Source organism: Rhinoderma darwinii, assembly GCF_050947455.1.
Source record: "Rhinoderma darwinii isolate aRhiDar2 chromosome 2 unlocalized genomic scaffold, aRhiDar2.hap1 SUPER_2_unloc_7, whole genome shotgun sequence".
In the NCBI taxonomy this organism is placed as follows: Eukaryota; Metazoa; Chordata; class Amphibia; order Anura; family Rhinodermatidae; genus Rhinoderma; species Rhinoderma darwinii.
Genome location: NW_027461731.1, coordinates 158,214 through 171,151, shown reverse-complemented (window position 1 = coordinate 171,151; position 12,938 = coordinate 158,214). Strand labels below are relative to the sequence as shown.

Below are 12,938 nucleotides of genomic sequence, written 5' to 3'. Positions count from 1 at the left end.
CCAACCTCGGTCAGATGAACCCCATCACCCCTCCAGAAGTTCCCCACTCCTGACTCCAAATCCCTGTGCCGCACACAAATGCCCCCGATTTTTGCTACGAAACGGGACACCGCCCGATTAACTTTAATGCGAGCCTTATTGACTCTTTCACTGACCTAGCCAACCGCCAATGTTTCCTCGGGACTATGTCCGACCACACTATCACCAACTTGGGATAAGAAACCCACAAACCCAACATATCGTGTTGGATATCCCGCACCAACTCACGCAAGGGGCAGACTCCTAAGTCATCCCCACCCACGTGCAACACTAAGACCTCCGGAACCCTATCAAGCCGGGCCTATGTCTGGAATTCTGCCAACCCCCTGCTCCATGACATACCTCTAAATCCCAGCCAATGCACAACCGCATCCTGTCGCGGAATGCGCAACTGGCGACCGTCCGGGCACGTACGAATGACCCAGTGCACGTACGAATGACCCAGCAACCACACCAAACACGGAGGCGAATCTGAAATGGAAAACAATTAGACACCGCCATACAAAACATTTTTTAAGCGTTAACCACAACCTCATAACAAATGGAGCGGACATAGGACTTAACTCAGTTGGACTCCCAACGACCAATGCGCCGCACCCCTTCATCATCCAACCCCCAGCGCCCCGCTGCAGTTGCTGCGCCAATCCTGAAGGAATGAGATGAATATGAGCCCGCCGCGACACCAACCGCCGTCAGACATTCCTTAAATACATCTCCAAACTGAAACCTGGACAAAACGACCCGTCCACATGACGTAACAAAGGCAAATCTGGAGACCCCGCTTGCGGCTTAAAAAACCCCGCATGCACTCTACTGGGCACATAACCGACCCCGGGAGGGCGAACAAAACTATCAGCTTACCCTTCCCTACTTGGCTAAGCAAAGCAAACGACACAGGCCTTCTACTATCCGCCTCCCCTCTACCTCGGCCCAACCCCTTCAAAGCCTGTAGCACCAAAAATTCCTTAGATACATCTTGAAAGCCTCGTAACTTAAAACCAAACGCCACCGCAGATATGAACCGGTTCACCTTTGCCACTGAAAACCCCGCCTCCCAGGCGTCCCCTAACCAGTACAAAAGTGCCACCAACCTGTCTCTATCCGTATTGACGTCACCCAACTCTCTTACCCACTCCTCCCACTGCCTCCAACAAGCAGAATAAGCACTCCACGTCGTGCGCGCCAAAGACCTTTGTATCAGTTGTTCTACGGGACCGAGACCAGATCCCAAAGATGTTCCGGACAAGCCAAACCGAGACGTTCCGCTCCCAGTGCCAATTGCCGAAACCGGTCCCACTGCGAGCGAGAAAGAGCATCAGCGATGCAATTCCGTACCCCCGGCACATGCACCGCCACCACCCACGCGTTCAACGACAAACATACCAACACTAAATGTCGCAACAATTGAACTACAGGAGGAGAGGACGCCGTGATGTTATCAATGGCCAGCACCACCCCCATGTTGTCGCAGTAAAAAACGAACCTTCTTATCCCTGAGCCTGTCCCCCCAAATGGTTGCCGCCACCACGATGGGGAACAGCTCGAGCAGGGCCAGATTCCGCGTGAGTCCGCTGGACACCCAACTAGCCGGCCATTGACCTGCGCACCACGGACCTCCCCCGTAAGCTCCAAAACCGCCCGCCCCAGCCGCATCCGTAAAATTATTCAAATCACTCGCACTCCCGCCGTTGCCGCTGCCAACCGTCTACCAAACACCCTCCCCATTGGCATAATCCGGCAGGCGAAATTCAACTTCCCCAGCAGCGACTGAAGCTCCCGCAGCGTCATTTTCTTCAGTCTACAAGCCCGCCGTACCTCCAGCCTCAAAGCACCCAGCTTATCCGCAGGGAGACGACACTCCATTGCCACCGAATCTATTTCAATTCCCAAAAAACAAATCGTCGCTACTGGGCCCTCCGTTTTTTCTGGCGCCAAAGGGATCCCAAAATCCCTCGCAACCTTCTGTAGTGCATAAAGCAAATTACCGCAAACCGGCGAACCCCCCGGGCCAACGCACAAGAAATCATCTAAGTAATGGATCAACGAGTCGACCCCGGATACTCCCCTCGCTACCCACTCCACGAAGCTACTAAACGCCTCGAAGTACGCACAAGAAAGGGAACGCCCCATCGGAAGGCACCGATCCACATAAAAGGCCCCATTCCAAAAACAGCCCAACAGCCGTTGGCTTTCTGGATGAACTGGCAACAACCTGAACGCCGCCTCGATTTCGGTTTTTGCTAGCAGCGCGCCCGGACCCGCAGCCCGCACTAACCCCACCGCCTCATCGAATGAGGTATAGGCTACGGAGCACAACTCGTGATCTATCCCGTCGTTTACCGACGAACCCTTGGGATACGATAAGTGTTGAATTAAACGAAATTTTACGGGCTCGCGCTTAGGAACAATACCCAACGGGGACACAACTAAATCTTTTACTGGCGACTCAACAAAAGGCCCTGACATGCGACCCAACGAAACTTCTTTTAACAATTTGTCCGACACGACCTTGGCATGCGAGTAAGCCGATTTTAAATTCCTCCGCGTAACCGGAACCTCATAAGGAGGCGGGGGAATAACGAAACCAACACGAAAACCCTCGTAAAGCAACTTAGCCGCCGCCCTGTCCGGATACTCATTTAGATAAGGGGCCATCTTTTCCACCCTCACCGGTGACACCCCCTTGACCAGCCGCGGAGGACTGGTTCCCTGACCTCCTTTTCCGCATACATTTCGCCGCCCCGTGTGATGCACCATTACACTCCGAACACACGTGCTTGAACTTGCACGTGGCCCCGAACTTGCACTGGCCTTCATTAAATTGCCAGCAAAACCCTGCCTTTCCCCCGCCGCCTTGTCCAACCTGACTAGACTGGCCTCCTTGGCCGGCGCTCCCGGGAAAGGACTGCCTAACCGGAGCCGTAACCCGTAACCAGAGAGCAATATCCTTCTGGTCCCACCGAATCGCCGGCCGAACCGCTTTTCGCTGACGGAATTGCTCGTCGTATCGCAGCCACGCCTGGCCCCCATACGCCCTATGAGCCTCCCCAATAGCATCAAAATAACAAAACAACGCCGAACAATTTTCCGGCGCCTTTTCCCCTATCACACTGGCTAATATGGCGAACGCCTGCGACCAATTAACGAACGTCTGCGGGATAAGCCTATACCGCCGCCGTTCCTCCTCGTCCTTTTTACTCTCGTCCCGCTTGCTCTTATCCAAATTAAATTTAGCGAGCGGCAAGAGAGAAAAAATCTCTACATATTCGTCCTTCCAGATCCGCTCACGCACCTCCTGCTTTAAATGCGCCCCCAACGGACCTTCGAAACACACATACACCTCCCCACGAGCGCGATCATCAATACGCACCCGATCGCCATCTTTTTGCGCCTCGGTCTGTACCGACACCGCGACCGCCTCTCTAACCGCCGTTACGGGCCGCGCTTGTAACAATCCCCCTTCCCTGGGACCCTCCCAAACTACCGCCGGGGACACTTCCGTGACTACCGGCGCCACCGCCCTATCTAGGCGCCCGACCAGCTCTCTCAAGCAACCCACTAAGTCTGCCAAACCCGCGCCATCGCGCCCGCCCGCGCCACTACCGGCCACCGATGCGACGCTAGCAGCCCCCCCGCCGATACCCGACATAAAAATCGCTGGATATGACAATGATGGAGTTATACACTCACCGGGCTGCACAGGCGCTGTGTTCCCGTCAGCCGGACCATCCTGACCTCGACGATACACGTCCAGTTCACCTTCCTCCAGCTCTTCTCTCGCCGACGACTGTCCATCCAAACGACATCTTCGGAACGGGGATGAGGACGCGCTGACCGATGGGCCGGCAACCTGCCGCCCGACCGCCGGGACCCAGACTTCCGACCGGACCTGTTGCCTCGACGTCGCTGCAGATCTAGACGTCCGTCTCGCTGATCCTGAAGAAGCCTGCCCCCTGGCCGGAACATCACCAGGCGGGGCGGCCGTACCTTGTCCTCCGAATCTTCCATCCGATGGGGGAGGGGTGACAGGGAGCCCGGCCTGCGACTCCCTGCTTACCGCCGGACCCCGTCGCGGCTTGGGATTCCTGCCAGGACGCAGGGCCTGGGAAGGGGCGGTCCTCCCAGCTGCCTGGCCTGCAGCGTCCGAGATCGGGCTCCCTCTGCGACGCCGTGTCCGCGGGACTGCCTCAGGACTGAGGCGCTCTGGAGGTCGGGACCGCCGGGAGGGACGGGTCGACCCGGCCTGAGTCGCCGTCACCCCCGGCAACGCTCTCAGCCTGCTCCGAGCAGGAGCGGTTGTTGCCGACTCCCCCCCCGCCGCCATAGTAATGCTAGTAAGGGGGCCGGGGGAGGGGAGCCTGTCCCCTGCAACAGACCCCGAACGCCGGGCCTGGCGTGGCGAAACGGCGTCCGGGATCCTAGTTAATGCAGCCACGGTCTCCTCAAGCCATCCGGGACCGTGGTGCACATCAGCGGCACGCAGCCGCTCTAATAATACGGCCTCCGACATTGTTATAAGCGCGGGCAACGGGGAGCTTGTCTCTCCCTGTGTTACTCCTCCCGCTGCTTCCGGCTCAATGCCGCAAACAGCGGGAAGCTCAGCAACGGCCCCCTGACTCCTCCTTGTCCCTCCTCCACCTCCTCCTAACTCTCCCTCCAACTCTCCCTTACCTATTAACCCTTTCCCTACCAGTGAGGTCATGGAGGCTTCCCCTTAAGCCCTGCAGGCTGCGTCCAGCCTCTTCTGTCCCACAACACATCTCTCAAACCCAGCAAACATTCAGAAATCCTCCTGTCAGGCACTGCACACATTTGTTCTTCACCAACCATACAGTCAATCACACTTCTCAATCTATTAGCAATAATCTTAGATATAATCTTGTAATCGCAATTTAAGAGCGCTATCGGCCTCCAATTTTTTAAACTCTTTTTCTCCCCCTTCTTAAACAAAAGAACCGTCACACTTTCACTCATACTTTTTGACAACCTACCTCTCTCCAAAACTTCCTTACAAACTTCCCATACATAATCACCAATCATATCCCAAAATACACAATAAAATTCTACAGGCAAACCATCACTCCCTGCTACTTTCCCCTTCTTCATACCATTCATTGCATCCTCTACTTCACTCTTCCTTATGTCCTCGCTCAAAAAACTCCGATCAATCTCATCCAACTGTTTATCCACATACCCCAAACATTCACGCTCTAATGAACAATCACGCTTCTTCTCAGTAAACAAATCCGTATAAAACTTCCATACTTCATCCAGAATCTCATTTTTACCAAACACTTCAACACCATCCTCTCTCAACACACTCACCATTCCAGTTTTTTTATTAAAAGCTTTTTTAAAGAAAAACTTTGTGCATTTCTCATCTTTTTCCCTTACTTCCACTCTAGCTTGTGCAATAATTTTCTTACCTTTTTCCTCCAAACATCTTTTAACATAATCACGCGCTTCTTCAATCTCACCTTCAACATTCATACCCACCCGTCTAAGTTCATACAAATACTCCAATCTTTTTTGCCATCTCTCATACTCCTCCATTTCTTTCCTTCCTCTTTCACACCCTTTTTTTACAAAAAACCTTTTTGTTTCCCTTTTAACCCACTCCCACCAGTCAATCACACTAAAAAACTCCCCTTTCTTTGATTGCCACATCCCAAACAATCTCCTATATTGCTCCCGAACACATTCATCCTCCAACAATGTCACATTTAATTTCCATACACCCCTACCAAATTCATACGTACTGTTACTTTTAACCACACATTCGATCCACGCATGATCCGTGAACGGCATCCTCCTCCTTTTAAAGTCCATAACAGTTAATGACCTAGAACAAAAAATAAAATCAATTCGTGACGATATATTTCCAGTATTACTAAAATACGTATAACCAAAAGAACCATCATTTTTTTCACGAAAACAATCCTTAAGTTCAAATAAACTCACAATTTCATTTAATTGTTTCCCAGTACTATCCACCCCACTATCACCTCCCCCTCCAACATTACTCCTATCCCCTGCATTCACTGTACAATTAAAGTCTCCCAGAAGGAAACAATTTTCCCTCCCCCCCAAGAAAAAATATAATTTCTCAAACATCTCTGCTCTTTCTCTCCGTCCAGTCGGAGCATAGACATTAATAACTTTATAAGAGGCACCTCTATACTCAAAATTAACTAATAAAACCCTCCCCTGAACTATGTGAATTACCTTCTTCACAACAAAATCATTACTTTTAAATAATATTCCCACCCCCCCGTTTCTTTCCTGGGATCCTGACCAAATTGCAGGACCCAAGGCCCAGGTAGCATTTATAGGTTCCTCCAGCAAACAACACTCCTGCAAACATAAAACATCAAAATGATAATTCGACAGAAAATCAAAAGTTGCAGCTCTTCTTGTTGCAGTCCTGATACTCCGGACATTTAAGGAACCTATAACAAAATGCATTATTTATAAATGAAAGTCAAAACAATTCAAACACAGGGCCTCACGACTTCTTTAAAGCACCCCTTCCTCTATGTTTCGTCGGAGTCCCATCCGCAGCAGTACGAGCCACATTCTCCTTCTTATTCCCCACTACACCTCTTGTGAAGTGAATGGTTTTCGCCAACTTGGTAACAGTACCGCTCTCAAGGTAGCCAGCCCCAAAAGAAGAGGTAGAAGAGTCAGAGTCCACCGCAGCCGATGAATCTCCCCCTCCCCCACCCGGACTGGAAAATTCCTCAATACGCTCACTCAATGGCGTTGAAACTACGCTCTCTGGTTCCTTGCGCTTCAGAGAGGATTTATCAACCTGCATCTCCCCCGGATCTCCAGAGGACTCAGATGGAGCTTGAGCCTCCTCCCCTTCAGCGACCAACAGGTCCGGAACTGCAACAGCTTCCGTCATCACCGCAACAGGAACATCCTCCACAACAGCCGCCTCATGAACCTCCGGCTCCACCACAGGTGGCGCTGTTGGACCGGAGGCAGCAATCTCACCTCTCACGACCCCGGCATAGGACCTCTGTACCTCTCCATACACCTTAGGGCACCGCCTGGCCAGGTGTTCCACAGATCCGCAGAAGTGACACTTACGTGCCTCCTCGCAATTGGCAGTCTCATGTCCAGGCTTGTAACAGTTTCTGCATACCTGTCCAGTGGTACAATTCTCCCGGGTGTGGCCAAAGGCGTAGCACACCCTACAAAAATCCGGCTGGCCAGGGTAGTGAAGGAAACCTCTGTTGTTCCCAATAGCAAAATTCTGGGGAGGGTGGCACAGACCATCATGCCCATTTGGGTCTGGACGCAGCTCCACCCAAACCCTCCTCATACCATTAAAAGTCCCAAGAATGTTCTTCCTTTTCTCCACACCAGAGACATAGGCACAATAACGACCCAAAAATGCCTGGATCTCCTCATCCTCAACAAAAGGATTGTACATGTGGATTACCACCGGGATCCTCTTTTTCTTGGTCTCACAAGGGACAAAATCAATTCCCTGCAGCTCTGGATGGGAAAGGTTCTCCTGACTCCGGAGGTAGCAGGTCCTCATTTCACTCACGGTGGAAAAACTTGCATCAAAGAATCCTTGCTGGGGAAAGGACTGAAGACAGAAGATCGATTCGTGTGCCATTCCCAGAATTCCTTCCAACACCTTCTGTTGCACATGCAAAATTCCATACGACGTCCTCTTCTCCTCTGCGATAAACAGCCGAACTGTATTGGGTGCATTAGGCGGTCCAGCCATAATCCTCCTTGTCCTCGTCCTCCGATCGCCTTCCCTGTCTCCTGGATCACCCCCTAAAGCAGCAGGTGGCTTAAGCTGGCGGACCAGCGATGCCACAAGGCCAAGGGCGAACACTCAGACGGACCTCCCAGCTAAACCACTTGAGCTTAGCCAAAAGGCCGAGAAGCGATAACCCGAACGGGCCGCGCGTTGACTGACCCTGCCCAATACTGCTGTTCACCCCTTGCAGCGATTCAGCCTACTCCTAGGCAATTCCATGGGGCCCTGCAGGCTCACACACACTCACAGCTACTAAGCGGGAGGTGAATAAAGGCCGGAGAGGAAGCAAGACAGGATTTGCTTATTTTGCTTGCACCACAATGCAGTGCTGAAAGAGGAGGACATAAAAACGCCTTCCTGGCAACGCCCAAATGCCCTCCTGCCGTGCAAACACTGGCAGCAGCAGCAGCAGCAGCAGCAGCAGCAGCAGCAGCAGTAAGTGCATGCCCACTGCCACCCCTTCTCCTTTCACACCTTGTATCAGCTTTAATCCAGTCCAGTGCTGCCTGCTGAGCAGCACTGACCAACACTGCCTGGGCCCAGGCTTTTATCTCTGAGGCCCCATTATGATGTCAGAAAGCTGGCTCTGGCTCCTGAGGTCTCCACTATGACACGTGCAAAGTTCCGTCTGAACTTTATATAAGACGGTGCGGCTCAGTCAGTCACTCAGTGTTGCCTGAGAGGGCAACACTGCAACAGCCGGCCCCCAGGCTGTCTTTTTTTTGCACAGCTAGTTGCCTCCAGGAGGCCACAAGAGGGAGACAAGGGACTGCAAAATGGAAAATAGGCATCCACCAACTTTACAGACAACTTGTTCTCCTTGCTCCTACAACCTCCATCCTTGCACAGTTTGTTATTCTTCCAGGTAACATAGTAACAAATCCAAATTGCTGCTCTCTTTGTAGGCAAGCAAGGGTTTGTTGCAACTGCAATTCTTACTTCTTCTTGAAATGTAGGGACCACAGTACATTCCATCACATCCATCTAGTGTACACAGGTAGGTCCATTGTGACGGGCGGGCGGGCGGGCTGGCTGCTTTAATGGCTGTTTGCTGTTCCCCTACTCCACTCCACTATTTGACTATGGTGCTGCATCAATCAGTGGCTGGCTCAGGTGCAGCTCTTTAACCTACCTAGGAGGGAGGGCGGAGAGAAGACAAGGAAGGTGAATGAGCTGTTCCAATGTGAAATGCCGGAAACACAGAAACACAGACGACACAAAACAAGAGGTGGCAATGTATTAATTAATTGCATTTAATAAATTAGCTCATTATCACACATGACTGTACAAATGCATTGTCCAACAGGTGTTGAAATAATGGGATTAAAAGGGGAGATCCCATCCGAAAGACAAAAACAATGGCAAACACAAAAAGCACTTTTGGAATCTGATTTTAGTAAACACATAAAGAAAGGGTGCACCGGTCCTGGAAATACTGCAATACCAGGTCAATGCGTGGAGTGGACAGAGCAAGCTCTATTTCCATCTCCCTGTTCTAAAAATCCATTTAATATATGGTCCCCAGATAGGGGACGTATCAGATATTAAACTGATAAGAACAGATTTTTTTTTTTTTTTTTTTTTTTTTTTTTTTTTCAGTTGGCTACCCCCTCGCGGGGGTGTCAATGATTTATTACTTAAAATTCAAAAACATTTACAATAAATTACAGCTTTTTACAATGAATTACAGTAATAAAATCAATTTACATAAAAACACATAAAAGGGGACATGGTGGCAAATTCTTATATATTGGAGTTCCATTCTTTTACAAACCATTTATTTGAAAGGGTGGCATTTCTTTTTTTATCTAATAAATAATAAATGTACATCTCGCTAAAACAAAGACCTAAAACATCGTCAACAGATAAAACATCGTGCTTAAAAATCAGGATGTTCCTGGCCTTCCACAGAGCTTCTTTTACGCAGTTCATCGTCTTCCATGCAATAGTCTTTTGGTTCGCGGTTGGGCATCCAAAGAGTCCATATAAAATCATTTCGTAACTCAAGTCCTTTAGGTCTGCCATCTTCTTCATTAGAGGGAATATCTTTATCCAAATATGTTTTGTAAAATCACAAGTCCAAAAAATATGACGCACTGTCTCCTCAGCCTGGCAGCCTTCCCTCGGACAGACAGCAGACCTCGTGAATCCTCTCCTGAATTGGAATGCCCGGCATGGAAGACATTGATGAACGCAGCTCCAGGCCAGGTCCATCTGTGTATTAAAAAGATAAAACACATTAACCATTTTGAAGATAAAAGCACAGCGTTCATTATTAAAATTTTCAATATTAGTGACGACTTCATTTCCTCTTATGTCTTTTATAAGTTTCTTACTGTTTATCATGTCATTAAAATTTTTCCCTTTAAAATTAAACAAGGCCACTATTTTCTCTAAAATCACGTAATTTGCTGGTAGATTAAAAGCATAAGGTGAGGTTAAAACAATTTCAAACCACCCCATCCTTCGCATAAAAAACCCAGTATTAAAACGTAGAAAATAAGACCAATGATGTTGTTTAAAAAGAGAATTAAGACAGAAACAAAAGTACTTGATTAAAAGAAACCTATTAAAATCTGGAAAGTCTTTGCCACCCTTTGGTTTGATTTTCATTACCGTCTCACGTTTAAGTTTCTCCATTCTGGAACTCCAAAAGAAGGTAAAACAAGCTTTAGTAATTTTTCTTAATAAAACCGTGGGAGGAGGGAAAACCATGCTTAAGTATAAAAGCAAAGGTAAAATTATCATTTTAATTATTAAAATTTTTCCCTCCATGGTAAGCTTCCTCATGTTCCACATGCATATTTTTTGATTTACCTTCTGCGCCACCATGTCCCAACTGATAAAACCATTGTCGTACTCACTGAAGGAGACACCTAAAATTTTAATATTATCAGACACAGGAACCGGTATATCTCTAAGAGCCATGCTTCCTATGTTTAAAATATGACTCTTGCTGAAGTTTACTTTAAAACCGGAAGCACAGCAGTAAAACTCGATTTGCCTAAGGGTTCTCTGAAGCGACAGGGCGTCCCTACATAAAACCGCCACATCATCCATGTACCCCACTGCTTTGGCCTCTACGCCGCCTCCCCCGGGCAGGGGGACTCCACGGATACACTTATCGCGGCGAATTGCGCATAACAGAGGCTCCAATGCACATATAAAAAGCAGTGGGGACAAGGGACACCCCTGCTTCACCCCAGAGTTTAAAAATACGTCCTGTGTCTTAAAACCATTCACTAAAATTTTGCTGGTGCATTCTCTGTAAAAGGCTTTAATAGATAATAAAAATCCTTCAGGTATACCCATACGTTCTAAAACCTTAAAAAGATAAAAATGAGAGACACGGTCGAACGCCTTTTCAAAGTCTATAGATAAAATGGCTAATTTACCTTTTCTAGACCTCGTGTCCTCAATCACGTCTTTTATTAGGTTTAAATTATCCCAGATGCTGCGGCCTGGCACCCCACACACCTGGTCAGAGTGTATAATGTGGGGTATTATGGCTTTTAATCTATTTGCACATATTTTAGCCATAATTTTATAGTCGCTATTTAGAAGGGTTATTGGTCTCCAATTCTTTAAAACTGCGATGTCACCCGTCTTATACAGCAGGGAGACCTCACCCTTCCGCCAGGACTTAGGCAGCATCTTGGAATTAAAAACATCAGAAAAAAGGTTAAAAAGATCCTCTTTTAAAATGTCATAAAATTTTACATAAAACTCACTGGGTATACCGTCCGGTCCGGGAACTTTCCCTGTTTTAAAACTCTTAACAGTTTCTAAAACCTCCTGCTCCGTCAGCTCCTGTAATAAAAAATTCTGGGAGACAGGGTCTAAAACAGTAGTAATCTCCTTCAGTGAGTCACGCATAAAATTATGATCCACAGTCTTAACATTAAAAAGGTCAGTGTAAAACTCATGAACTTTACTTAAAAGACCCTGTACATCTGACACCCCTTCTATATTTTTGATAATTGCCTTTTTGTTATTTATTTTCTTAAAAAAGTACCTGGAGCAGGTCTCGTTCTCCTCCACATGTTGTATTTTTGAACGGAATATAATCTCTTTACCTTTCTGCTCCAGGCACTGGGCTATCTCCTTTTTCAAATTGGTGATGTCATCTTTAACGGCTATGTCATGATCTTGCATTTTGTACAGGGTCTGCAGACGGGTATTGAGAATTTTAAAAAAAGCGTATTTCTCTTTGGCTTTCGCCACGCTTTTCTTAATAAAAAAATCTTTTATTTTCTTTTTCATTTTCTCCCACCATGCACTGATGGGAGTACGTGTGTCTCTTACCCGCCTGCTTTCTTGGTAAAATTCAATAAAATCTGCTAAAACCTGTGGATCGTCTAAAAGGGAAACATTCATCTTCCAGGACTTTTTACATACAATATTATTAAGATCATGCTTTACTTTAAAAGATAAAAGCCTGTGATCTGAAAACACATTGGTTAAAACTTCACAATTAAAAGGCAGTAAATTTTCAGAACAAAAGATAAAATCAATCCTGGAGCTACAGGTGGCGTTGCTCCAGGTAACGCCGGCTTCCTCTGGACTGCTCCTGTTACATTCTTTGTATATGTCTTTTAATTTAAAATCAGTCACGATATCCTTGAGCAGTCCAGAGGTCTTGTCATAGTTCCTACTCGTACTGTTGGTAAGCCGGCGTTCTCCTCTCAGGATACAATTAAAATCACCTGCGAGGATAAAAGGCTCAGATGTGTTGATAAAAAGCGGTAAAATCTCCAGCATCCTCGCTCTTTCGTTCTTTTCTGGTGATCCGTAAAAATTTAAAAACTGCCACTTTACACCATCAATAAAAGCTTTAACCATTAAAATACGTCCTGGTAAGATTTCTTGAATAAAATCAATTAAAACGTTTCCCTTAAAAAGAATGGCGACCCCTGCTGATCTGGACTCGTTGGATCCAGACCAGACGGATGGACCATACTTCCAATCCTTTTTGTAATTTTCATATCTCATTGTATGGGGAATGCCGCACTCCTGCAGGAAAAATACAGAGGCTGCCAGGCAAGATAAAAAATTGAAGAGAGCAACCCTTCTCACTTTTGACTTGGCGCCCCTCACGTTGAGGGAGATTCCC

General features: G+C 47.7%; 1 non-coding gene across 1 annotated transcript; it reads right to left on the bottom strand.

Annotated features, from left to right (window-relative positions):
* Positions 1-9,235: 9,235 nt before the first annotated feature.
* Positions 9,236-9,428, bottom strand: LOC142682116 (U2 spliceosomal RNA). Its single transcript, XR_012853906.1, has one exon. It is a non-coding gene; the product is annotated as a U2 spliceosomal RNA (small nuclear RNA).
* Positions 9,429-12,938: the final 3,510 nt, after the last annotated feature.